The sequence below is a fragment of the Protopterus annectens genome, chromosome 7.part1 (assembly GCF_019279795.1).
Source record: "Protopterus annectens isolate FY-2018-M chromosome 7.part1, PAN1.0, whole genome shotgun sequence".
NCBI classification, from domain to species: Eukaryota; Metazoa; Chordata; order Ceratodontiformes; family Protopteridae; genus Protopterus; species Protopterus annectens.
In genome coordinates, this window is record NC_056740.1 from 63483462 (window position 1) to 63508341 (window position 24880).

The 24880-nt window shown below is 40.5% G+C and overlaps 1 protein-coding gene across 6 annotated transcripts in view; it reads left to right on the forward strand.

Moving 5' to 3' along the window:
- APBA2 (amyloid beta precursor protein binding family A member 2) overlaps positions 1–24880 on the forward strand; it is a 2738723-nt gene that overhangs the window by 332589 nt on the left and 2381254 nt on the right. For 5 of the 6 annotated variants that reach the window (XM_044078549.1, XM_044078553.1, XM_044078552.1 and 2 more), the window contains exon 2: positions 11917–11979. The exons of the other annotated variant lie outside the window; for it this stretch is intronic. The gene's annotated coding sequence lies outside the window, so the exon portion shown is untranslated. The remainder of the gene's footprint in view (positions 1–11916; positions 11980–24880) is intronic. 6 annotated transcript variants of the gene reach the window in all.

The window sequence follows — 24880 nt, forward strand, 5'->3', positions numbered from 1 at the left end:
GAAGATAATCTGTTATTAGTACTCACAATCTGTTATTTCTGCACTTGCATATGCTGTATACACCTTCCTTGAGCCAATAAACTAAAACTCCAGACATGTTAAGATGTTAGGCCCTTAGAAACATTAACTGAATTTCCTTCACAAACCAAAGTGATAAATGGTCGCTAGACATGAGCCTTAATTTTCCTGAAATGTGGTATTTATAATTTGCTACCATATCAACTTGAATTTTTTTGAGCCGTAGGTGCATTAGTTTTAATTGCTGAATATCAGTGAACAAGAGCTTACTATTTATATTATTATTATTATTATTATTGTCATTATTTTGAGAGCATTCTGTAGACAAGGGAGAGCAAGGTTTGTTATACTTGGAACTTAGTATTTGAAAATGCAATGATTGATAAAACTCATTTGAAATTTAGGGAAAAGATTAGCAAGGGATGAAAAGATTATTATAGAGTGTGAAAAAAATTCCTTCAGGTTTCATCAGATTATCAGAAATAAAAGTTTTATGATAACAATAAACATAAAAAAGAATGCCTCTGAAAAGCAAAGGGATAGCACATTTTTTGTTAGTCATCTGTCAGTAATTCCACTGCACATTTTCATTGTCAGCTGGTTTCACAGTTGGGCGTGCAGACAGTTTAGGTCTTGATCTGAATTCAGGAAAGGTTCATTTTGTAAATGAATTGAGCGTTTCCAGTAATCTGTAGGATATAATGAAATATTCAGAAAAAAAAAGGTCTCACAGACCCAGAGCAGTCACAGTAGCTTGACATTTCACATTCATTCATTTTAGACTGTCACTCATGAAGAAGTGCTGAGCATATTTGTTCTTTTTTCTCATTTTAATATATTCATTGCATGTGTAGATGTCAAAAAGGTGCATTCGCAAATTATATATGTGGAAATTTCATTTGCATGTACTCGTAGACATAGGTGAACAAGTTATAAATGTTAGATTTTGTAATTGTCAGGACAGAAAGCTAATGGTATCGTCAAGATTATTAGATTTGAATTTCTCATACAGGGTAATGCATACCTTTTTCTGCTAGTTTCCTGTTGTGACAATACTTCTGAGAGGCTAATAAGAGTTCAGATGACACCCATTTTAATAATGGGACAGATAGCTGATCTCCTGTTCTTCTACAAGCATTTTCTGATTTGGCAGGACTGTTTAGGATTTAACAGTTTATTTGGCAGAAGTTCACAGATAGCTTGCAATGTTTTGTTTATATGTAACACTATAAATCCTTTTGCATTTGTATACAACAAAATGAGTTGATTTGACATAATCTGGTTCCACCTCCTCTACTAAAAATCTAGTTTACAGGCTGCTTTGCATCGATCGTTCTTTCATAGGCTTCAGCTGTTCCTCTTTACCAAAAATTCTTTCTCCATCTGTTCCATGCTGCTTGTTGCTTGTTAAAATGACCCCAGGCTTTTTTTTTTTTTTGGGGGGGCTTGGCATTCCTGTCTATTATTTTTGTGTTCTTTTTCACTTTCATCGGCGCTCAGTTTTTGATTCTTTTCTGCATCCAGACTGTTTCTTTTTTTTTTCCAATGTGGAATCACATTTGTTGAGATATGTCCTTTCTTTGTTTGTCTCTGACATGGACTGTTATTTTTATTCCTGTTTCCTAGTTGCACACTTTTCCTGTTATTTAGCTGGTAATGTGTGTGTGTGTGTGTGTGTGTGTGTGTGTGTGTGTGTGTGTGTGTGTGTGTGTGTGTGTGTGTGTGTGTGTGTGTGTGTGTGTGTGTGTGTGTCTGTGTGTGTGTCTGTGTGTGTGTGTGTGTGTGTGTGTGTGTGTGTGTGTGTGTGTGTGCGTGTGCGCGAGTGAGTGGTATGAATTAATTACTGTGGCAGGGCTAGCCACTCAGCAGTGTAAACCTTGGCTTGAGATGATTGTCACTGCCGAAGTGACACCCCATCCCCATGTGTAAAATGGCAAAAGAGGTTGAGGATGGATGGATGATGGATGGAATGTGTGTTCGCTAGATAGGAAGGCAACTGTTGATTTGTTCTGTTCCATAATGTCTAGAAATGTTCTGTTGTACTTAGGTGTGTTCTACTTACTGAAAAGTCATTGTGTGTATGGGTTTTGTAACATTACCATGGATAATGTTGTGGAACAGACTGCCCATCCACATAAAACAAAGTCCATTCCTGTCTATATTTAAGCATAACTTAGATATATTTACCCCAGCACTACCCCTTGTAGTACTAATATATAGAGGCAACACTTAAATGCTTTATCCGGTGGTTGGGTCCCCTCAAATTATGTATGGTATCATCCTATTTATACTCATTGTCAGACTTTAAAAGGTACAAGCCTTGTGGGCATATGCTGCCTGCATAGGACCACCACATGAAATGTGTTGTTTGCTTAGGTGCTGGTTACCTTTAATAGAATTGTGACACTTGTGATAAATTGTTGATAATCAGGAAGCTTCCATCTTGGATGGGCAAAAAAAAAAAAAAAAAAAAAAAAAACTTTTAAGGCTACGTATAAGCTTCCATCTAGCTTTTTCATCGAAAATCCATACAGAAAGATATAGAATCATCCATTGATGCCAGTGTATTCCAGTTTTCTGTGCACGTTTTGACAGGTTTTCCTCATAGTGTGTACAAGTCTCATTCATTCAGAAGGGACAGTATTCTCCTCTGTCAGAGATGGGTTTGCTGACTTTCTATTTCCCGGTCCTTTTCTACTAAGTCATTCAGATCAGTTTCTTCCCACATGTCTTTCCTTTGTTGATTACAGGAAGTTCTCAAGGGCTGTGCTTCAGGTGCAGATGGAGTTGGAGTGTATCCCAGCCCCCTCATTCTTGGCCAGATAGGAATAGTGTCACCCTGCCCTTATCTCTGCCAGTGTCCTCAGTGGGACCAGTTCAGACTTCAGTTATGTTGTGACTGCTTTGTTTCCAGCAGGCTTCAACACCAGCAAGGCTTATTCTTTTCCTGTTGGTGCCTTTGTTGACAGCAGTTGTTTAAGCTTCATGACATTGGCATTGAGTGTTTCAGTGTGACCTAGGCCTGTAGTTAAGACCTCAGCATTGGGCCTGGTGTTGATAATGGCAGTATTGGTCTCGAGTTCAGAGTTCTCAGATTATGAACACTTGGACTGTTGGTGGTGTGTGTGGTGCTGGGGTTCAGTGTCGAACCTGTGCTATTCTCATTGTCATGGGACAATGTTGAGCCTTTGATGCTGATGTTCTCTGTGCAGATATAGAAACTGGTGCCAGTCTCCATGCCAGCATGATGACCTTGATAGTGTATGACTCCCTTATGGACTGCATTGCTGCCAGCATTACCTGTGGATTGCTTCCATTCTGCAACCTGCAAGATCTTCCCTGCAGCCAGTTAAAAAAAGACCTTCTGCAGAAAAGGTCTAGGGAGTCTGAGATTACTTCAGCTTCTGTGCATCCTGTCTGAATCATTCTTACCTAAGGAGGCATACTAAGAGCTGGTGTAAGTGGAAACACCTCGACCCCCTATGAGTCTTCAGACCCACATATAGACCTCAAAGTGAGACAGATTCTTTAGTACTGCTAATAACCGAAAGTCTAAGGCAATTTTGCAGTGCCTCAAATCTACCTTATGGTTCTCAGATACAGTTTACAGGAGGTATTCATGTCTCTCTCTTCACCTTCTTGGACAGTCCCCCCATAGATGACATGTTAATGACTGTCTCCACAGAAGAATGGAAAGAATCCAACATGAGAGCTGCCATTTTCAGGAGACAGGACAAGATCTCCCTGCTTCCAAGGACTGGGATTTATTAGCTAAGGAATCCTGCACTGGGCTCTATTATTGCCGCATTGGCTCTGAAAAATGCCATAACCACCTAGGGCCCATTTGTGCATCTTTCACATGTGTAGGCAAGTGGGTCTCTGTCCTCAGTGTTTTACTTTGGATGTTTAACTACTAGCAGGCATGCTAAGGTTCCAGTGAACTATACTTGATGAGATGTCCAGTACATTGGAGGAAGTGCATGGCTGGGAACTGTGTACAAAGCTTATCACTCAGGCGTTCATAGGTTCATAGGTAGGTACTAGGCTATCAGCCCAAGGGCCTAAGTAAGCCTAGCCAACAAGGTTCCCTGGCTTACGCCACCCAAGAAAGTTATTTTCCTGTGCCTATGTTGAGCAGAGCCACAGAAGCGATCCCCGGGGTGTACGTTCATAGGTTCATAGATAAGTACTAAGCTAACTGCCCTTGCAAGCCATTTTAAGCCTAGCCAATTATCCCTTGTGAGACTCAAACTCTGCACCTTGTGTTTGCAAGGCAAACACCTTAACCATTAGGCCACCCTCCCAATGCTATCCACTTATCAAGGTTTTTCTTGAAGAGTGCTAATGAGGAACTTCGCTTGACATAGATGGGTAGCTTGTTCAAGAGTATGGGAAGTCTCTGGAACAGGAGTCTATCCCTCCAGCATGTCCTGTTTATTGTGGTGAAAAGGTTTAGGTCCCTAGAGCATGTAGCTCAGAGGGATTAGGATTTCTTTAGGTGTAGCATGTCCAACAGCTGTGGGTTTGAAATTGCTTCATATGTTAGGCAGAGATCACCTTTGAGTAGGTGATATGCTATGGAGTAAAGCTGGAGTTTTTTGAGACGGTCAGTGTAGGGCATCTGTTTGAAGCCAGTAATCCTCTTTGTGAGGTACTTCTGTGGCCTTTCCAGCTGCTGCAGATGTCTTGTGAGGTACATTCCAAAAGTGGCGTTGTACTCTATAATGGGTCTAATGAGTGTCGAGTAGAATGGAACCCTTTTGTGATGAGGTGTGCCACGTAGAAGGATTTCCTGACTACTGTGGTGATGTGATTATCAAAGGAGAGACTACTGTCCACCTGGGTGCCCAGGTCTCTTATCACACATTCGGCATTAAGTAGACTGCCACCTATGTGGTATTTCATGGGTACAGAGCTTTTACCAAAGGGGATGACAGTGCACTTTTTGGCATTGAGCTTGAGGCCATGGCTCCAAGCCCAGGTATCTCTTTCAGTGAGCCCCTTCTGTAGGATGTCCACACCATTTGGGGACTCAGCTATGGCTCCTAGTTTGCAGTCATCTGTGAACTTTGTTAGCCAAAGGCCTTCTGTGTTAGCCTGTACTAAACAGGAGAGGTCCCAGGACTTAACCCTGTGGTACTCCACTTGTCACTGGTTTGAAGCCAGATTTGGAGTCTGCAAATTTTACAGTGTGGGTTCTGTCAGTGAGCCAATTGGCAACCCATCTTGTGATGTAGGGATTTATACCTAGTTTAGTGAGTTTAGCTATAATTCCAGAATGGGGGATGGTGTCCATAGGTTCATAGGTTCATAGGTTAGTACTAGGCTAACTGCCCTTGTGAGCCATTTTAAGCCTAGCCAGTTATCCCTTGTGAGACTCAAACCCTGCACCTCATGTGTGTAAGGCAGACACCTTAACCATTAGTCCACCCTCCCAACCTTGAAAGCCTTGGGGAGGTCAAGATAGGCTGTGTGCACCATCTTACCCTCGTCTACAGCTTTGGTGACTGCCTCAAAGAAGTCGATCAGGTTCAGAAGGCATGATCTGCCTTTCACAAACCCAAACTGGGTGGGGTCCAGAGTTTGGAGGTTACCAATGTCTTTGTTTATGAGTTCCAAGATGATACGTTCCATGGCCTTACAGACCAGGCTTGTCCGGCTAATAGGGCGATAGTTCCCAGGATCAGTGGTGGCTCCCCCTTTGTGAAGTAAGATAACTGTTGCTGTGCGCCATTCACTGGGCACAAAGCCTGATGTGAGGCTATGATTGAATACCCAGAATAATGCCGCAGTACAAGGACAAAATGATTGACTTCAACAATTGGCTAAGCTTCTGGTGCCATTCTAAAGGGATCCAGTATCTGTCTGCCAAGGATGACATGGTCAACAGATCATGATGCTTTGCCAGAGATGGCCTGCACCTGTCACCCCTGGGATTCCGGATACTGGCTAAGGTTCTTGCCGCCCCTATAGTGCCTTTTTTAGGCAAGGTTCAAATGACAAATTCACCACCATAACAGGAACAGGCAAGCAAAAACTGAGGGTGATGCTACTCAATGCTAGAAGTCTAAATCTCAAAATGCACTCACTCGAGGCACTCCTTAAAATAGAGAACATCGATATCTGTGCAGTGACTGAGACCTGGTTTAAGGCTCCAGAGAGCACACCTGCACTACCAGGCTATAACTCATACCACACTTTTCGGCCATGTAACCTGGACCGGAACATCAAAGGCGGAGGTGTGTCCATATTCATTAAGGATATCCACACCTCCAGGCTAGTTGCTCATCATAATGCAGCCGAGGTTATCCAAGTGCAACTAACTCTGGGAAAAACTGCAATCCAAATTGTAGTTTGCTACAGATCACCCACTATGCCCCAGGATTCCCACTCCTCTTTTCTTGATGTACTGGAAAATATTAGGGTTCAACCAAACACACTAATAATGGGCGATTTCCACTACCCCACCATTAACTGGGAAAACTACTCATGTACCAACTCCTTTGCTCAACGCTTTATGGAATTCATAAACTCCAATGCCCAGGATCAACTTATCCGCACCACCACCAGGGGCAACAATATCCTAAATCTAGTCATTACCAGCATGAGTTCCACACCTGAAGTCAACACCTCATTGGTCCGATCCGACCATAAGCTAATTACCCTTGATATCCACATCCTGCCCCCACCCGCCATTAAGGAAACCATGTTAAAAAATTTCTCCAAAGCCGACTTCATGTTTCTTAAGACAGAAGTGGTGAACTTCATGACACCCATGCAGATGGACAATACAGTTACGACTGCTGAATCCTACACAGATGCACTCTATAAGCACTTACACAAGTACGTGGATCGTGCTATCCCAAACAGAACCAAGATGCTATCCTCTAAAAAGGGAAGCCAATCTGGTGGTCCCGTGCCATAAACAAACTCTACAACAGAAGGAAGAAACTGTTGCAAAAGAGAGTAAATACCATGAGTGGAGGAGCTCCCTGGTCAGCCTCAGTAAGAAGCTGAGATCCCTGATAAAATCCTCCAAAGCTAGTTACAAAAACAAAACCGCCACTGATTCTAAAGACAACCACAAATCATTCTATAGCTATGTCAATAATCTCAATGGAAACACTCAGATCTGCTCTGAGTTACAGCACAGTGGCTCTAAATATACAGACCCAACTGATATTGCCAGCATCCTGGCAGATAGGTTTAGTGCTAACTTTACCCCCCTCTCATCCCCTAAAGAGCCCATCTCTCTACAGGAAGAATGCAAAGTTCCTGTAATCACGGCTGCACAGGTAAAAAACACACTCTCCAAAGCCAAGAACACAGCATCCATGGGACCAGACAACATCCCAGGCTGCGTTCTACATGAACTACAGAACGAACTGGCACCCCACCTAAGTACCATGTTCAATCATAGCCTCACCTTAGGCTTTGTGGCTGCTGAATGGCACACAGCGATGGTTATCCCACTCCACAAGGGGGGAGCCACCACGAACCCCGGGAACTACTGCCCCATTAGCCTGACAAGCCTGGTCTGCAAGGCCATGGAACGTATCATCATGGAACTTATAAACAAAGACACTGGTAATCTCCAAACTCTGGACCCCACCCAGTTCAGGTTTGTAAAAGGCAGATCATGTCTCCTAAACCTGATAGACTTCTTTAAAGCAGTCACCAAAGCCGCAGACAAGGGTAAGGTGGTTCACACAGCCTATGTAGATCTTGCCAAGGCTTTTGACACCATCCCCCACTCTGGAATTATAAATAAACTCACTACACTAGGTATAAATCCTGGTGTCACAAGATGGGTTGCCAACTGGCTCACTGACAGAACCCACACTGTGAAAGTAGCAGACTCCAAATCCGACTTCAGACCAGTGACAAGTGAAGTACCACTGGGTTCAGTCCTGGGTCCCCTCCTGTTTGGTATCTACTTCTCCTCTGAAGTACAGGCTAACACAGAAGGTCTTTGGCTAATGAAGTTCACAGATGACTGCAAACTAGGAGCCATAATTGAAACTCCTAACGATATGGACATCCTACAAAAGTGCCTCACTGAGACAGATGCCTGGTGTCAAAGCCATGGCCTCAAGCTCAATGCCAGAAAGTGCATTGTCATCCCCTTTGGTAAAAACTCTCTACCCATGAACTACAACATAGGCGGTAGTATACTTAACACCAAAAGTGTGATAAGAGACCTTGGGACACAGGTGGACAGTAGTCTCTCCTTTGATAATCACATCGCCACAGCAGTCAGGAAATCCTTCTACGTGCACACCTCATCACAAAAGGTTTCTCATCCAGAAAAAAAGAGGTCATTGTTCCCCTCTACTCATCACTCATTAGACCCATTATAGAGTACAACGCCCCTTTTGGTATGTACCTCACAAGACATCTACAACAACTGGAAAGGCCGCAGAAATACCTCACAAAGAGGATTACCAGCCTCAAACAGATGCCCTACGCAGACCGTCTCAAAAACTCCAGCTTTACTCCTTCACATATCGCCTACTCAGAGGTGATCTCTGCCTAACATACAAAGCTATGTCAAACCCAGAGCTGTTGGACATGCTCCACTTAAAGAAATCCCAATCCCTCCGAGCTACATGCTCTAGGGACCTAAACCTTGTCACCACAATAAACAGAACATGCCGGAGGGATAGATTCCTGTCCCAGAGACTTCCCATACTCTGAAATAAACTACCTGTCTATATCAAGCAAAGCTCCTCATTAGCACTCTTCAATGAAAATCCTGATGATTGGATGGGAAATAGGAAGTTCACCCCGAGGATTACCTCTGTGGCTCTGCTCGACAGTGGCACAGGAAAATAATTTTCTTGGGTGGCAAAAGCCAGGGTACCTTTTTGGCTGGGCTTGTATAGGCCCCAGGGCCGATAGCCTAGTACCTACCTATGAACCTATGAACCTATGGTGCTTAGGTGGGGAGCCAGTTCATTCTGAAGTTCATGTATAACGCACCTTGGGATGTTGTCCGGTCCCATGGATGCTGTGTTTTTGGCTTTAGAGAGTGCAGCTTTTACCTGCGTAGTTGTGGTTACAGGGAGTCTGCATTCTTCCTGTATAGATATGGGCCCTTTAGGGGTGAGAGTGGGGTAAAGTTAGCACTGAACCCGTCGGCCAGGATGTTAGCAATATCAGTTGGTTGGGTAATTTTCATGCCGTTGTGCTGTAACTCAGAGCAGATCTGGGTGTTGCCATTGTGATTCTTGACATAGCTATAGAATGCTTTGTGGTTGTGTTTAGAATCAGATCGGAGAGCTCTTCCATGTCTCTTTTCATGTAGCCCAAGGAGGTACATCTCAGGTCATTCACACCAACATGGACAATGACAGTGTCATATTTGTACTTGTTGTGGAGTGACCTGAGTGTGTGGGTTATGTGGCGAATCCTGGCATCTGACAGGCAGCTGACAGTAACCTTCTCCTTGTTTAGCCTGGTGAGTGGGACATCAGTGTGCCTGACTATAGAGTCACCTATGACTAGTGTGTTGGGTACATTGTTTTGCCTTATGGGCTGTGGTTGAGTGGCACACTGAGTCTGTGGGGTATGTGTCATTCGGGTTGTGTTGAGGTTGAAGGTTGCTTGGATTTCTGCTTTGGAGGTCTCTCCTTGAGTAGCCAAACCCTTTATTTGTCACAGTTTAGCAAATGGTGCAGCAAGAACTTTGACCACTGAAGTTACCATGTGCCGTCATGCCTGGCTCCACCTCATGAACTTTCAAGAGAATTTCAAGTTATCCTTTCTTAACATTCCATTCTGTGGCTCAGACGTATGTAGACTGCAAGTCAAAACAAAACTGGAGGACAGCAAAAAGGAAGGGGAAACCTTAACAGCTGTTTGCATAAAGTTTAGGAAAACAAATCACCCCTTTTGTAGAAAACACAGTAGTGTGTATCAAAAGTGGTTCCAATATGTCCAGCAGCAGCGGCAGCATCAACAGCAAGGTAGGAAACAGTATGATTACATGGCTGATTCCAGTGTTGTGACACTAATTGTCCACTGCATCAGGGATTTCACAGCCCTCAGTTTGGACGGCAGCAGCAGTAGCAGTAGTCTAAGGCCGTGCCTGACTGCTTCACTTTGAAGGCAGCTGACGGTTTTCTATTCCTCAACCTATCAGTATCAGAGGCCATGACATGTACCATGTAGATTATGGACATAATACCCAACCCAGTGGTGAAATGATCCCATTCCTTTCCCTGCCATACTCCCTTATTCTTCCCAGTATCCCACCATGTCAGAAACATACAGCACTGATGGCGGTAGCAAATCTCCACTGAAAACGTGACACTCATGAGGTCCCACCAAATCAGAAAGGGTCTGGTGTCTACACTAAGTTCTTTTTAAATGCCAAAAAAACAAAGAACTTCAGGTCTGTATTAGACCTAAGCACTGTAAACCACTTTGTACCAAATAAGAATCATAGATGGTCACTGTGCAATTGATTCTTTCTTCTTGTCAAAGGGAGATTGGCTGTGCTCATTGGACCTCCATCCTAGACTTGTTTTTTTCATGGTTTAGGACTTTCAGTATGTTTAGATATGATGATGCCAGTAAGTATATGCAGTTCAACAAATGCAGCCGTTATCTCTTTCAGACCAAGGGATGTATAATTGTGCCATTCATTGTTTTTGCTTTGTTTATATCCGGGAGCCTGTTCCACAATGAGACCTCTACTTTACTCTAGGGCAGCTCACCTTGCCTTCTTTTGAGCCATTGTCTACAACAGAATTTAAATTTCTGTTCAAGACAACTCTTTTTCTTAGAAGCATTACTTTAGGATAGATTTCCAAGCTGTAAACCCATTGATCCTCCAAACCTGGTCTTTCCCAAGGACAAGGCAGCCTTATGAAATCACCCTTCTTTTGTACCCACAGTTACTACAAAGACAGATGTAAACTAAATCAATCCATTAATATTTTAATACTTTCATAGCAATGTTAACAAGCATAAGTACATTTTGTACTGCATAAAAATGCCTAGGCAGTTAAGCTCTTATCTCAACAAAACACAAGACTGCAAAAACTGCTTGTTTCTTATGTTGCTAACAGATTGGGTACAAATATTTCCTAGTTCATTTTGTCTAAATGGCTTGCTGACTCCATTAAACTTTGTTATAAGTATAAAAAAGCTGTACCTGTGGAACTAAAAGTTTATTTTATGAGGGCCTACACTACGCACGCCTTTTTTTTAAAGAATGTGTCTATTGATTGTATCTATCTGTCGATGTATCTATCTACTTATATATGCAGCTGCAACTTGGACCTCTCTGAGTACATTTGCAAAGCATTACAATCTGGATGTGGGATGTGGTGTCCAGATGACTGGTCTTCCTTTGGAGCACCATTATTCATGGCATCCTTTATGGGACTACCTAGTTAAGTTTGCTGACACTCTGTTGTCATAGTGATTGATGAGGATGAACCAACCTACATCAGATTTGAAAGTCCCAGACTTACCATAATGATATAGCTAAATGGTTGTGGTTTTTCTACCAATATCCCCGCCTTATGTCCTCAGCTGGTGGGGGTGGGTGGGCTCTACAGCAGTATATGATGAGCTGTGAAAGTGCTATGTGCCTATGTGCCTAAATTAAGGAGCAGCATACTCCCAATCTGGAAAAAGATAGCAGTGTGCAAAGGATTACTGGTAAAAAAGAAGTCATGAAGCCTGTGATAAGTTTTATTGGCGTTGAATGGACTGAAAGCAGGGCATTCATTTTTAGTTGCTGAATAGTTAAGAACCACAATTGTACAGCTATGTCATTATGGTAAGTACACATGTTTTAATTCTTAACCCTAGTAGTCATTTCTTTGAGCAGACTTTTTTCTGGCATAATAAGGTGCTTATTCCATTTATTTATTTCCCCTACAGTACTGCAAGACTGAACATTCCACAAAGATCTACAGTAACCAGTAAAAGAGGAAGAATTAATAGGTACATTTCCAGTTTTATTTATAGCTTTGTTAAACATTTGATGATGTCTTACCAGGTTTGTAGCTTTTCTTGAAATCTTGGAAATGTTGAAGCCTGGTGAATCCAAGAATACCTATTACCTCTGCTATTTTCAGAAAGTTTTTTTAGAAACATTGTGACTGAAAGCAGTAGGTCTGTAACTGTCTGAAGTATTGCCCACTTCATAGATCTGTACATTGCTTGTTTAGAACTATGATAAGTACCTGACAACAACTAGTCATTGTTTTTGGAGGCATCAGTTGAAAGTACTGCATAGATTTCCTACCTGCATAAAGGGCAATATTTGGAAAGAGGCACAACGTTTTTTTGTAAATCACGTCTGGGGGCTGGAGCAGCACTAAGAATCTCCGAAGTAAAAAATGAGAATCTTTGGTTCAGTCATGCTTTCATTTTGTTTACATTAGGCAGTCATGGTTTGTAAACCTGAATTGCTCATAACCATACCCCTCAACTGCCCAGATTTTTGCTTCACATTTTGGTCTGTTCCTCATAAAATTAATTTTTCTGGCAAATCCTTGACAGATAATTGAGGAGTGAAGTCAAAAAATGATGGACATTTGAGTTTCAAACTTCATACTATTCAGAAAATTAGTGCTAATGCAAAATCTGTTATTCTGTCAACTTTTGAAGTTTGTAAGAGGAATATTTAAAAATTGTGCCTATTTTTGGGCCTTTGTCCCTACTGTATATGGCTTCATCCAGATTTCTCGCTCTTAAAGGTTGAGAGGTATGCTCATAACCCTGGTCTTCATTTATTTATGGATTGATTGACCTTCTTTTGCTTCACACTTGAGTTGTCTGCTTTCAGCTGTGTCCTGGAATTCCTGTTTAATTCCTCAGTCATACACTTCACTGCCACTGATATCTTCGCAACTTGTTCCTTTGGATCATGGCACAGTGAGTGGGAAAATCCATAGTGTAGGCAGCTGAGAGATGTGTGTAGAAATGAGATAAGGATGCCTTGGTATGGTGCCATCCTGTGCAAGGTTATTCTGAATGCTGTACCCACTGTGCCCCCCATTCCAAATGTGTATTACATGTTCACATGCCTGTGGACTAATGTCATTGATCCCCACCTGTTAGTCCTAGTTTTTGGCAATATACTCTTCTTCAAGATAGATGAGCTGATAAAAATGTTGCTGTTCGAAATCACATTTGCTAATCTAACCTGATTCAGACATGTCATAATCAGAACTTCATCTCTCTGTGCCAGAGAACCAGAAAACAATGGTCTTTTTCTTGCAGAATATAGCAGAAAGCCGTTTTGCTTTTGTTTCCTGGAATATGTTATTTACTGAGCCAGAGTGCAGCTGTGAGTACCTCCATTAGCCTGTTAAACATACCTTTGCTGTTGCTTATTTTGAAGGACGGTCTGTTTTATTCTTATCAAAGTTTCATTTTTGAATTGCGTTGTGGAAATGCTTTCTCTTCCATCAATATTGTGTGGGAATTTATGGACAATACATAGATGAAAGTTCTCAGCTATTTAAATAATGACCCTTGGAGTTTGGTATTTGCTTGTGTTTTTTTTATGGAGCTGTCTTTTTTTAAGGGGGCTTGATGTTAGCTGGGCATACTAATACTGCCGTAGTGAGACTTTTGAACTTGTACAACGTGAAACAGAGAAACAGAGAAACATTAAAAAATAAATAAATTCTATCCCAAATTTGAGTTTGACTGCACTAGCCCTTGGAGGCCATGAAGCTATAGATGTTTCTAAGTGCTGGCCTCTATTAAAAGCTGTTACTTATTTCAAAGGCATAGGGTAATGAAGATCATTTACAACAAATTTATATGATGAAAGCAATAATAATATATACGTTTTAATTAATCGTAAGCTAAAAATATAGTTTTGAACACTGAACACTTGGTTTAAAGATCGTGTTAAGGATCTCTATTTTGGGTTCAAAAGTAATGTGTTTTTTATGTAAGAAGCAGTTTCACATCAGAAAACATGCAATGGCTGGGAGTTACAACAGTTGTGAAATCCTATAGTGTAGTGCTACACTAAGTGATATACTTGTACTGTAACACCTAGGACAGCATGAATACACTGTGAATCCATCCTTTCCCATTTTACAGAACGTTCTGGTGGTGTGCTAGTCAGTATGCTATGATTATTTCACAGAACGGCAGCACTGGACAGCTAGCATATGTAACGAGGTCAGGCATAATCTGCATATCCAAACAGAATTCACAAAAAACAGCTGTTTATGTAGGTAATTTACAAAGCTGCAGGGCTTGCACTGTGCATGCATTGCATATGATATGTGACTCTTGGATATGAAACACTGGAAGTTGGGGATGGAATGCAGAAAATGCTTGGGGATAGATATTTAGGGGGCCACTGCACCTAGATATTATAGCTAATAAGGGCAAACATCCCTCAGGTGGAAAGGAGTGCCTATACACTTGGGGTTGCATGGTAGAGCTGAACGCCAGGAAACCAAGGTGTACAATTAGGTTAGTTCTGTCAACTCCACTCTTTATAATTCAAGTGGTCTGGGTAATTCCATTATTGCCAGTTTGTAGTACATAGTACAGTAAGGCACAAGTCCATCGAACCTTATTATACTACACAATGGTCAGATATACTGGTCTTTTAATTTGTGACCTGAACAGTTTTAGTCTTATGAGCATGTTTACACACACACACACACACACACACACACACACAGTGTCAACATTGTACTGTGTATAGGTATATGCAATAGAATCAATGCTGAACATCATCTGATTATCATCTGAACTAAAATACTGACAATAAAACACACATGCTTCAAGACATCACCTTGGAGCATGCAATGCAAACAAAAATGTTTTTTTTTAATAAGGGCAAACCCCTCTTCTCCCCACACACCACCTTTTAATGATATATATAAACAAACCAAAGGATAAAAAGGTCATACAGACAAGCCATTCAGTAAAAACTACAAGAAAAACCCAGCCAAGCTAGAGTTTTCACTGTGTGATACCTTAAACCTACAATAATGGAGGCCTTTTGGATATATGCAAATGACCCCTTAAGGGCAGGAAGTGTTTCAGCTGCATGTCTTCTGAAAGCCCATGACTTTTTTTACTTTTTATGTCTTTATGGTTACGTTCAGAACTTGTCACCAGTTGACTTGTTCTGATGCAGGCAACTTCAGAAGAAAATGCACTTCCGCACCTCGTGATTGTCTCAGCCACGGAACTCAACTCATGTATCAAACCACCAGTTTTCAGCCTTGTTTAAACTGCTGACCAAGGAACATACACATAACTCCAAATGTGAAATAGAAATAATTTAATAGAATCTAAGCAATTTTTTTTACATTCATCTCGAAACAGCAGATCTTTGAACATCCAAGAATGAATTATAGATTCTTACCCAGGATATATGCTGATTGCAGAACAGAAAATGTGATCTATTTAGCAACCTGCAATCAGTGTCAAAGGTTTTATGAAGGTAAAACTAATAAAATGTTGAAGTATAGGGTGAGGAGACATTTGTATGATATAAGGAAATGTGATGTTAAAAATGCCTTAGCCAGGCATACTATGGAACACAGGGGTCATACTTTCTCCTTTAAAGTGTTGCAGTGCATTTTACGTAACTTTGGGGGGAGGGGGGGGTTGATAAATTTTACTGAAAGGGCTGAATTATTATGGATCCTGAAGTGACAGGCAGATTGCTATCCAGGCTTGAATAATTCTGCCTCACTTAAACCTGCCGTCCAAGGACGTAAGTTAATAGTTTAATTGTTTGATGCACTGAATGTTTTCAATGGCTATTCTGACATGTGACTATTTTTATACTTATATATTATGAGTTAATATGGCTGCTTTTAGATCTGATGAAGCGTTCATTTGTGAAAGCGCTTATCCTTTTTCATTAAATTACCTGTGCTGTTAGCTGTGGTGGTCCCTGTTATTTTTATTTGTTCTACTATTTTTCTGGTGTGCAGCTAGGATCTTTAAAGACTATCGGCCCTCTTAGCGTTTTGGCAATAATAAAAAAATATAATTTTTTTAAAAATGTGAACATGGCACTGAATGCACTACTTATATAACGCATTAGTTTACCTTTTTTAATTTCATACACGAGTTTGTGTCATTTTTCCTATATAGAAACACTGACACGAGATGCAATACAAACTAAATTGGCTTGAACTTCCCAACTATCTTACCAACATTCAACTTACACATGCCCATAAACTCATCTTTAATCCCTCCATCTGCTCCTCCCTTGTCTCCTCCTTCAAAATGCACCTACCCAACAGACTTATAAGATCCAATAACCAGAATTTGCTTGAAGTGCACAAGCCTGCTTGCCCTCCAGGCAAACACCTACTATCCTTTTCCCTAGCTCACCACTGGAACTCCCTGCCACCTCTTATTCGTACTACAGGCAACCACTGTACCTTTAAGACCTTACTTCATTCCCATCTCAAAACCCTCTGGGAATGTTCCTGCTGTCATCCCACATGACTCACCTCTTTTTTCCCTATTTCAACAAATGTAACAAATATGCACCAATGGATTTTTCTTGTTTTAATTGACTTATTATGTGTGTGTGTGTGTGTGTGTGTGTGTGTGTGTGTGTGTGTGTGTGTGTGTGTGTGTGTAATTTTACCTTTTGTTTTTTTGACTGTATTTTCACTGCAGTCGTGGATTTTTTGTCTTTTTGTGTAATACCATCGTTCTTCAATAGTATTACATAAATGTAAATGCATTGTCTTCAAATTATATTGTTGTTCATGGAGCTTTTCTCCCCAGGACTCCATTGAAAACAGACTTTTCTTGGCCCAATGGACTATCCCAGTAAACGAACTGTAAAATAAATAAATAAATTAGCTGCATATACCACCATTTTAGATTTACAATTACATCTACCTGGACTAGTTAGGATTTTTTCAAAGCTTTCACCTGCTATGTAAGGTCCATCGTTAATAAATCTACAATATTTACAGGAACAACATTTAGTCATATTTGTATACCATAGTGTTATCCAATCTAAAATTTTTCTTCTTAAATATGTTAGTTAGATTGTCTCCCTTTTTGTAAGTCACTTTTGGAACCAGTCCCAGTTTTTCCTTGTATTTTGTGGGAAAAAAATTCCCATGTATTTATTTTATCTCACTTATATTTAACATTTTTTTACTGGGAAAGTCCAACTTGGAATGAGCCAATTTTCAGTGGAGGCCCTGGGAGAAATGCTCTTGACGCAGGTCTTTGTAATGTAGGTGGAAACTGGAGCACCCGGAGGAAACACGCACAAATGCAGGGAGGATATACAGACTCCACACAGGAGGCACGCCAGGTGAGAATCGAACCGGAGAACCTCTTGCTGTGAGGCGACAACGCAAACCACTGCACCATTGCACCATCCATGTAGAGTTTATAATGTAGATGTAGATTTTACAGTGTAATTAACTTTGACAGTTTGATTGTTTATTCAATAATCATTGCCTCCATTCTTTCATCTTTAGTAATATTGTTTGTATTTTTGGTTGTGACATTGGCATTGACATTAGTATGTTCAGCACCCTTCTTTCCCAAAACTGGCGCAAATTTATCTTAGTTTCATAGGCTCATAGGAGGTTACTAGGCTAATGGCCCTAGGGCCTACTCATGTAAAATAACAGAGTACCCTTATTGACTGTATTAAGACTGTCATTATTGGAAGAGTGATTCTGTAATGAACACTGACTCCCCTGTCCATGAGGGACATAGGTCCCACCCCCAAGATGAATTTACTGTCACTCATCCAGTTGTCAAGGTTGCACTTGAACAAGGGTCATTGAAGAGCTTTGCTTCAAGTGGAATGGGAGCTTACTCCGGAGGACCAGTAATTACTGGGAGATATATCTGCCCCTCCAGCATGTTGTGTTAATGTCACAAGCTAGGCTGAGATCTCTGGAGCAAGTTATTCTTATCCCATTTGATTTGCGGATGTGTAGCAATTCCATAAGGGCATGGTCCCAGACTGTTTTGTAGGCCAGGCACAGAGTACAGTCACAGGGGTTTCAGTCTTTCTGTGTATGTCATGTTTTGGAGGCCCTGGATTCTCTTGGTAAGAAAGTTCTGTGGTCTCTCCAGTTGTTGCAGGTTTCTGGTGAGGGACATACAGAAGGGAGCATTGTGCTCAGTTAGTGGTCTGATAAGGGTCGAGTACAGCAGAACTATAACCTCCTTGGTCTTGAATGAGATGCCCTTATTTATAAGATATGCAATGATGGATGCTTTTCTTTCCATTACAGACACATGGTGATGGAAGTTTAGATTACTATCAACCTGTGTTCCCAAGTCTAACACCACTGAGTTTGAGCTTAGAGGGGTGCTATCTCTATCATAATTAGCAGGGGCTGCTTCTTTGCCAAAGCGGATAATGAGGCATTTTTTTGCATTAAGTTTTAGTCTGAGTTTGGCACCAATCATTGGTCTGCATCAACCCTTCCTGTAATGTGTTAACATCATTGGGAGAATCTATGATTGCTTCCAGTTTGCAGTAATCTGCAAACTTCATAAGCCATAGGCCATTTAACTTCTCCTGAAATTCAGAGATTCCAAACAGTAGAGGTCCCAGCCCAGATCCTCGCAATACCCTACTGGGAACTGGTCTACTGGTGGAGGTGGACTCCCCAAATTTGACTTTGCGTTCTGTTGGTGAGCCATTTGGCTACACATCTAGTAATATATGGGTTAATCCTCAGCTGGGAGAGTTTCTCTATGATACCTGAATGGGGGATTGTGTCAAATGCCTTGGCTAAAAAAAGGTTTAATAATGAAGATCTAACCTTGATGAAACTAAACCATGTTGGGTCAAGAGTTTGAAGGTCACCTGTGTCCTTGTCGATAAGGTCCATGGTGATTCTTTCCATGACCTTGCAGATAAGGCTGGTAAGGCTTATGAGGTAGTAGTTCCCAGGAGTTGATGGACCCTCTTTGTGCAAGGGGATTACTTTTTCTGTTCTTCACTCTGCTGGGATAAAGCCATTTCTCAGGTAGTGGTTAAATAGAATGCCGAGTGGTTCCACCAGTCTTGTTTTAGATTGTTTAGTAAGCATCCTGGGATATTATCTGGTTCCATAGAAGCTGTGTTTTTGGCCTTGGAGAGTGCTTGTATGACCTGTTCTTTGGAGATACTTGGTCGAGGACGGGTGTTGGGAATGTTATGGGGTATGTCAGATGGGGACAGGGGGGTGAAGTTATTGCCAAATCTGTCAGCTAGCATTTTGGCAATTTCTTCAGGTTCAGTGCGAGTGGTACCATCCACTGTATGTTCAGCACACAGCTGGGCATTCCCTCTTAGGTTTCAGATGTAGCTAAAGAATACCTTATGACTGTCTTTAGCTAGGGCTGCTAATTTAGACTCGTAGCAAGCCTTAAAGGACTTAACATGTTATCTGATTTGCTTGTTCAAGCTGTGGAGGGTATTCTTCCTCTGTTGAGCTAATTCCCTCTTGTTCTTAGATATCAGTTTCTTTATTTTGTTGTGTAACTTATATATACTTACAGTCCACCATGGTGGCTTGTTTTTTTTCAGGAAGATCTGTTTTTGCTCCTGTTAGGTACAGCCAAGTCACTGTATTTGTGTCACTGCATTTGTTTAAGGGGCTATATAGGTCAGTTGTGTAGTCCTTTGCATAAGAGTCATTGTTGTCTATGTTGGCAGGGACTTTGAAACTTTTTATGCCATTGCTTAGTAAGCAATAGCTTGCTTTGGAAAAAGTTTTCAGATTTTTTACTCTTGTTGGGGTGTCCGGTTTGATCTTTACTTCAGATGAGTCAGATTTATGGTCTGACCTTACTAGGGAGGGCAACACATAGGGGGTAGTGCAGTGCCCCTCCATGTTGGTGAGCACTAGGTCCAGGACATTTGAGCCCCTTGTGAGGATGCGTACCAACTGTTCCAGGGCATTTGAATTAACGAAGTCCAGGAATCTCATTGTGATCATGTCTGTGCTTGTGGAAGTCACCCAATCGATAAAAGAATAGTTGAAATCTCCCATGACCAAGGTGTTTGGCTGTATGCTGAGCAACTCCAGCAAGTCCAGGTTGGAGGTGTGCTTCTCCTGGTTTGTGATGGAGGGCCTGTAGCTAGCGATGATGTGGAAGGGTATTTTTTCTACAGTTAATTGGACCTGGAGTAGCTCAAGAGAGTCGTACTGTTTCATCAGTCTTGACTTGTATTTGGATTTGATGAAGATGGAGACACCTCCACCTTTGGTTCTTTCACGCTCATTTTGGGGTCTGATTGTGTGAAAGGCATTGTAGCCCTGTATGGCTGGGGTGCAGTCAGTGGTCTTTAATCAAGTCTGTGTGACGGCACAGACATCAGCATCTTCCAAGGTGAGGAGTGCTTCCAGGGAGTGCAATTTATTGTTTAAGCTCCTAACATTAAGCAGCATGACCTTAAGTTTGTCTTTTTAGTGGATTTTTTTTTTTTTTGTCGAAAGTTTTGTTGTTTGGACATTGCTTAAAAAAGGCACTATGGGCAAGGAAAGTGTCTTTGCCAGTATCCAATAGCCTTGAGGAGACAGGTGAAGGCCATCTATGGCAAAGCAGTGTGAAATGTCTAACATGTTTTCCCAGGCAGACAGATACTGGATACCCCTGGAGTGACACCAGAAGCTAAGCCAATTATTGAAATCAATCATTTTTTGTCTGTATTGTGGCATCCTCCATGGTGAAGGTAGAATGCTGCTTAGGGCTAGGGGCATACCTGCCTGGGACACAAAATTTGAGGTGAGGGTTCGGTCATGTCTCCCTTCATGTTGTCCAGAGAGGTACATCTTAAGTTATTCACACCATCTTCTGTTGCAGAGTCATAATGGTAATTGTTGCTGAGCGACTTGAGTGCATGCATAATTTGATGCATCCTGGCACATGACAGGTAGCGCAACCTTCTCCTTGTTCAGCCTGGTGAGGGGTGTCTCACTACTGAGTTACCTATAACCATAACGTTTGGTTTTGAGGTGTTTTGCTGTAGGGGCTTAATTGTTGAAACACTGATATTTGTGTTGTGATGTGTGGTGGTGGGAGTCTGTTTGTGTACTAGATGTGTATGTTGTTTGCGCTTGGGAGGTCTCTGGTCTTTTGGTAGGCTCTTAGTGAATACCTCCATATATGTGGGTTTATGCATCTTGACCTTCTCTTGTGTGAGAGGAGAGGTGTGTGTGCTGACAATTTTCTGTATGTGTTGTATATTGTTGTGTGAGAGAACTGATTCTAATTTCATGGTATAGTTACATCTCTCACGTACTGCATTTGTTTGCTTTTGGAGCAAATGGCTGTCAATATAAATGAGGCAATTGCTGCATTGCCTCAGGATGCCCATGTCAATCAGGTTGACTGGAAAAATGGTGGGAAACTGTCTGTCCATTATGGTAGGTATATGTTGTAGTGACTAGTGGGGATGGGGTAGATGGCCCAAGGTATGCTTGTGAGACTAACAAGGGCAGCTGCTCTGTGGAAGGCTAAGGGTGGAAGAATATGTGAGCACCTCAGAATGTGCAGCTGAGTTACTCCCTGGATAGCAATGAACAACTGTGTTGAGCACAGAGAGGCAGTGGAGCTATGGAAGGTTCTCTAGGAGATATGAAGGGAAAAGTGTTGTTTCTAAGTGCATGCGTCTATGCATGGCAATGCTAAACCCAGTTGTACAGTGCACAGCTATGTGCAAACACTTTGCTTAAGTACAAGCAAAGTTAAACAGTTTTAACACAAACTAACCAATGGGAGAACCTAAAACTGAGCCTTATTCCAACACTCCCCATATCAGTTAGGTAATGGGCTACACACTTCTGCCACAAGGGTGCTTCTTAATGTAGGTTGGCTGGTTTAGTGCGCAATTAATACCAAACAGCCTAGAGTCAGCAGATCTGGATCTAGTCTGTGCTATGAAATACAGAAGTACTAGGATTTCAAAGTGCAGAAAAACACAGTCACAGCACTAACAACAGCAAAAAAGTGAAACAGCAATTAAACAAAATACAGTTCAAAAAAAGTGCAGTGCAAGCTTAAAAAATACTTATTTATTAACTTTTTTGTTGATCATGGTGGATGCCTTGGATATAGTTCAGATTCACTTCAGGTCTCTGGCTAAGCCACAAAACTTGGAGCAGCTCTGTCAAACTGAGCACAAAACTGTACACATGCTGTGCTTAAATGCAAGAGAAGTTAAACAGTTTTAACACAAACTAACCAATGGGAGAGGCCAAAACCGAGCCTTATTTCAATAATCTCCAGCTCAGATGGGTCCTGGGCTACACACTTCTGCTACAAGGGTGCAAGAAGGCCTTCTTAATATAGGATTGCTGTTTTTTTTTTGTTCAATTAATACCAAACAGCCTAGATTCAGCAGATATGAATCTAGCCTACATAAGTACTAGGATTTCAAAGTACAGAAAAAAAAACAGTCACAGCAGTAACAACAGCAAAAAATGAAACAGCAATTAAGCAAAATACAGTTAAAAAAAAGTGCAATGCGAGCTTACAATATACTTATTTTTTGTTGATTACAATGGATGCCTTGAATTCACTCCAGGTCTCTGGGTTAGTCGCCAAACTCGGAGTAGCTCCACTAAACTGAGCGCAAACCCATGGAAACACGGTGCTTAAGTACAAGCGAAGTTAAACATTTTTAACACAAACTAACCAATGGGAGAGCCCAAAACTGAGCCTTATTCCAACAATCCCCAACTCAGTTGAGTCCTGGGCTACACACTTCTGCCACAAAGGTGCAGGGGGGCCTTCTTAATGTAGGATGACTGGTTTTAGTGCTCAATTAATATCAAACAGACTAGATTCAGTAGATCTGAATCTAGCCTGTGTTATGAAATACAGAAGTACTAGGATTTCAAAGTGCAGAAAAAAGCAGTCATAGCAGTAACAACAACAAAAAATGAAACAGCATTTAAGCAAAATACAGTTCCTTCCTTTCAATATTAATTCCTTAGTTTCAGAGTGTATTCTGTTTCTTGAAACATTTTCCCAAGCTTGTCCAACTCAATCAAAAACATCTCTTGTAATGACACTAACCTTGAGAGGTGCACCATCTGTCCTTTTATAATGTTTTTTCTTTTGAAAGTAGGAGTATCATCTGTTATAGTGTAAAAAGGAGTTTGAGTAGGTTTGTATTGTTAACGTGTCTCTTCTCTTGCCTGTCCTTTGAAATGGTGATATCTAAGTAATTATTCTTTTCAATGTAAAAATTATAAGTAAACTTTAAAAATGAACATGAACTATTTAAAAACTCCATACATTTAAAGAAAGGTGCTATATCCTCCAATCCAAAAAATCAGTATATCATCCAGGAACCCATAGTATAGAAATATTTTATCAAAATCAGGGGAATGAAATACACCATTATGTTCCCAATCTGCTAGTACTAGGTTTGCGTATGTGGGGGTATGTATTGCTGCTATCACAACACTAGTAAGTTGGTGAACGTATTCACCATCAAAATGTTTATAATTATTCTGCAAAACCAGTTTCACTAGTTCCTGGATGATTAGTGCATCTTTACAGGTCTCACTGTTGTCCCCTAGTAAAATATTCTGAAAATGTTGGATGCCTATATTTTGGGATATAAGTGAAAAAAAGATTGACCACATCTATAGTTACAAATAAGATATCTTCTCTAAAATGGGTGTTATTTAAAACTTTCACCAAATTCAAAGAAACTTTTATTATGCGATTTTCATTTTCCACTAATTTCTTTTTTGATTTTTTTTTCATTTTGTGAATGAAGGGTGATAAACATCCTAATTTCAGTGCAAATGTCACAGCCAAAATTACAAATAATGTTACGAACGATGAAAGAATGTGAACAATGGTTATTGAATAAATAATCACACCATCAGAGTTAAGGACGTAATAAAATCTACATGGGAATTTTTTTCCCACATAATGCAGGCTAAAACTGGGGTTGGTTCCAAAAATGACTTACAAAAGGGGAGCCAATCTAAAGAATATATTTGAGAAGAATAATTTTAGATTAGATAACACTATATAGTCAAAGATGACTAAATATGGTTCCTGTAAATATTGTAGATTTATTAATGATGGACCTTACATAGTAGTTGTAGACTTTAAAAAACCTAATCTGTCCAGGTAGATATAAATGTAAAAATGGTGACATAGATATAGCTAACTGTATTTCACATCCATGTTTCTATGTAGGAAAAACAACACAAACTCTGAAAGAAAGAATTTACATACATATGTATATGAAATTCAGAACATGTAAACAAAGTAATGCTTCATATAAACATTCAGTGTTATTTTCACATTTTAAAAAATTTTCATATATCTATAAATATTATAAAATACAATACAAATATACTATTCATTGTTTAATATAGCTTTTACTTGTATATTTTATATAGCTTTATACTTAGATCAGTCATGAATAAATATCTACACAATTTTACTATAATACTGATCTGGAAGGAACAAATATTTATATTTATATATTATTTTTAGCCTTCAGCCTAGTCTAATATTGCAGAAGATTTTGCTTTTTTATTTTGCCTCTTTAGAATAGATAGAATGTTTGAGCTGGTTTGGACAGTCTCATCTCCAGTCCAGTTATATTTATTTTTCCATTTTTCATTTTTTATTTTTTTTTTAGTATATATATAATATATTCCCATGTCTCTTTAAGTTCTTTTGATATAATGTTTTATTTCCTATAGAACTCATTTAAGAACTGAGGCTTTTCTAAATGACATCGATAGGAAGATGCATATACTTTTATGCCCTTTGCTGCATAATCGTGGTGGTCCTCATACTGGTGTTCTTCTACGATTTTTTATTATTGATAAAGTGAACATGACTGACAGAGGCGGAAACACTAAGTTAAAATTAGAACAAA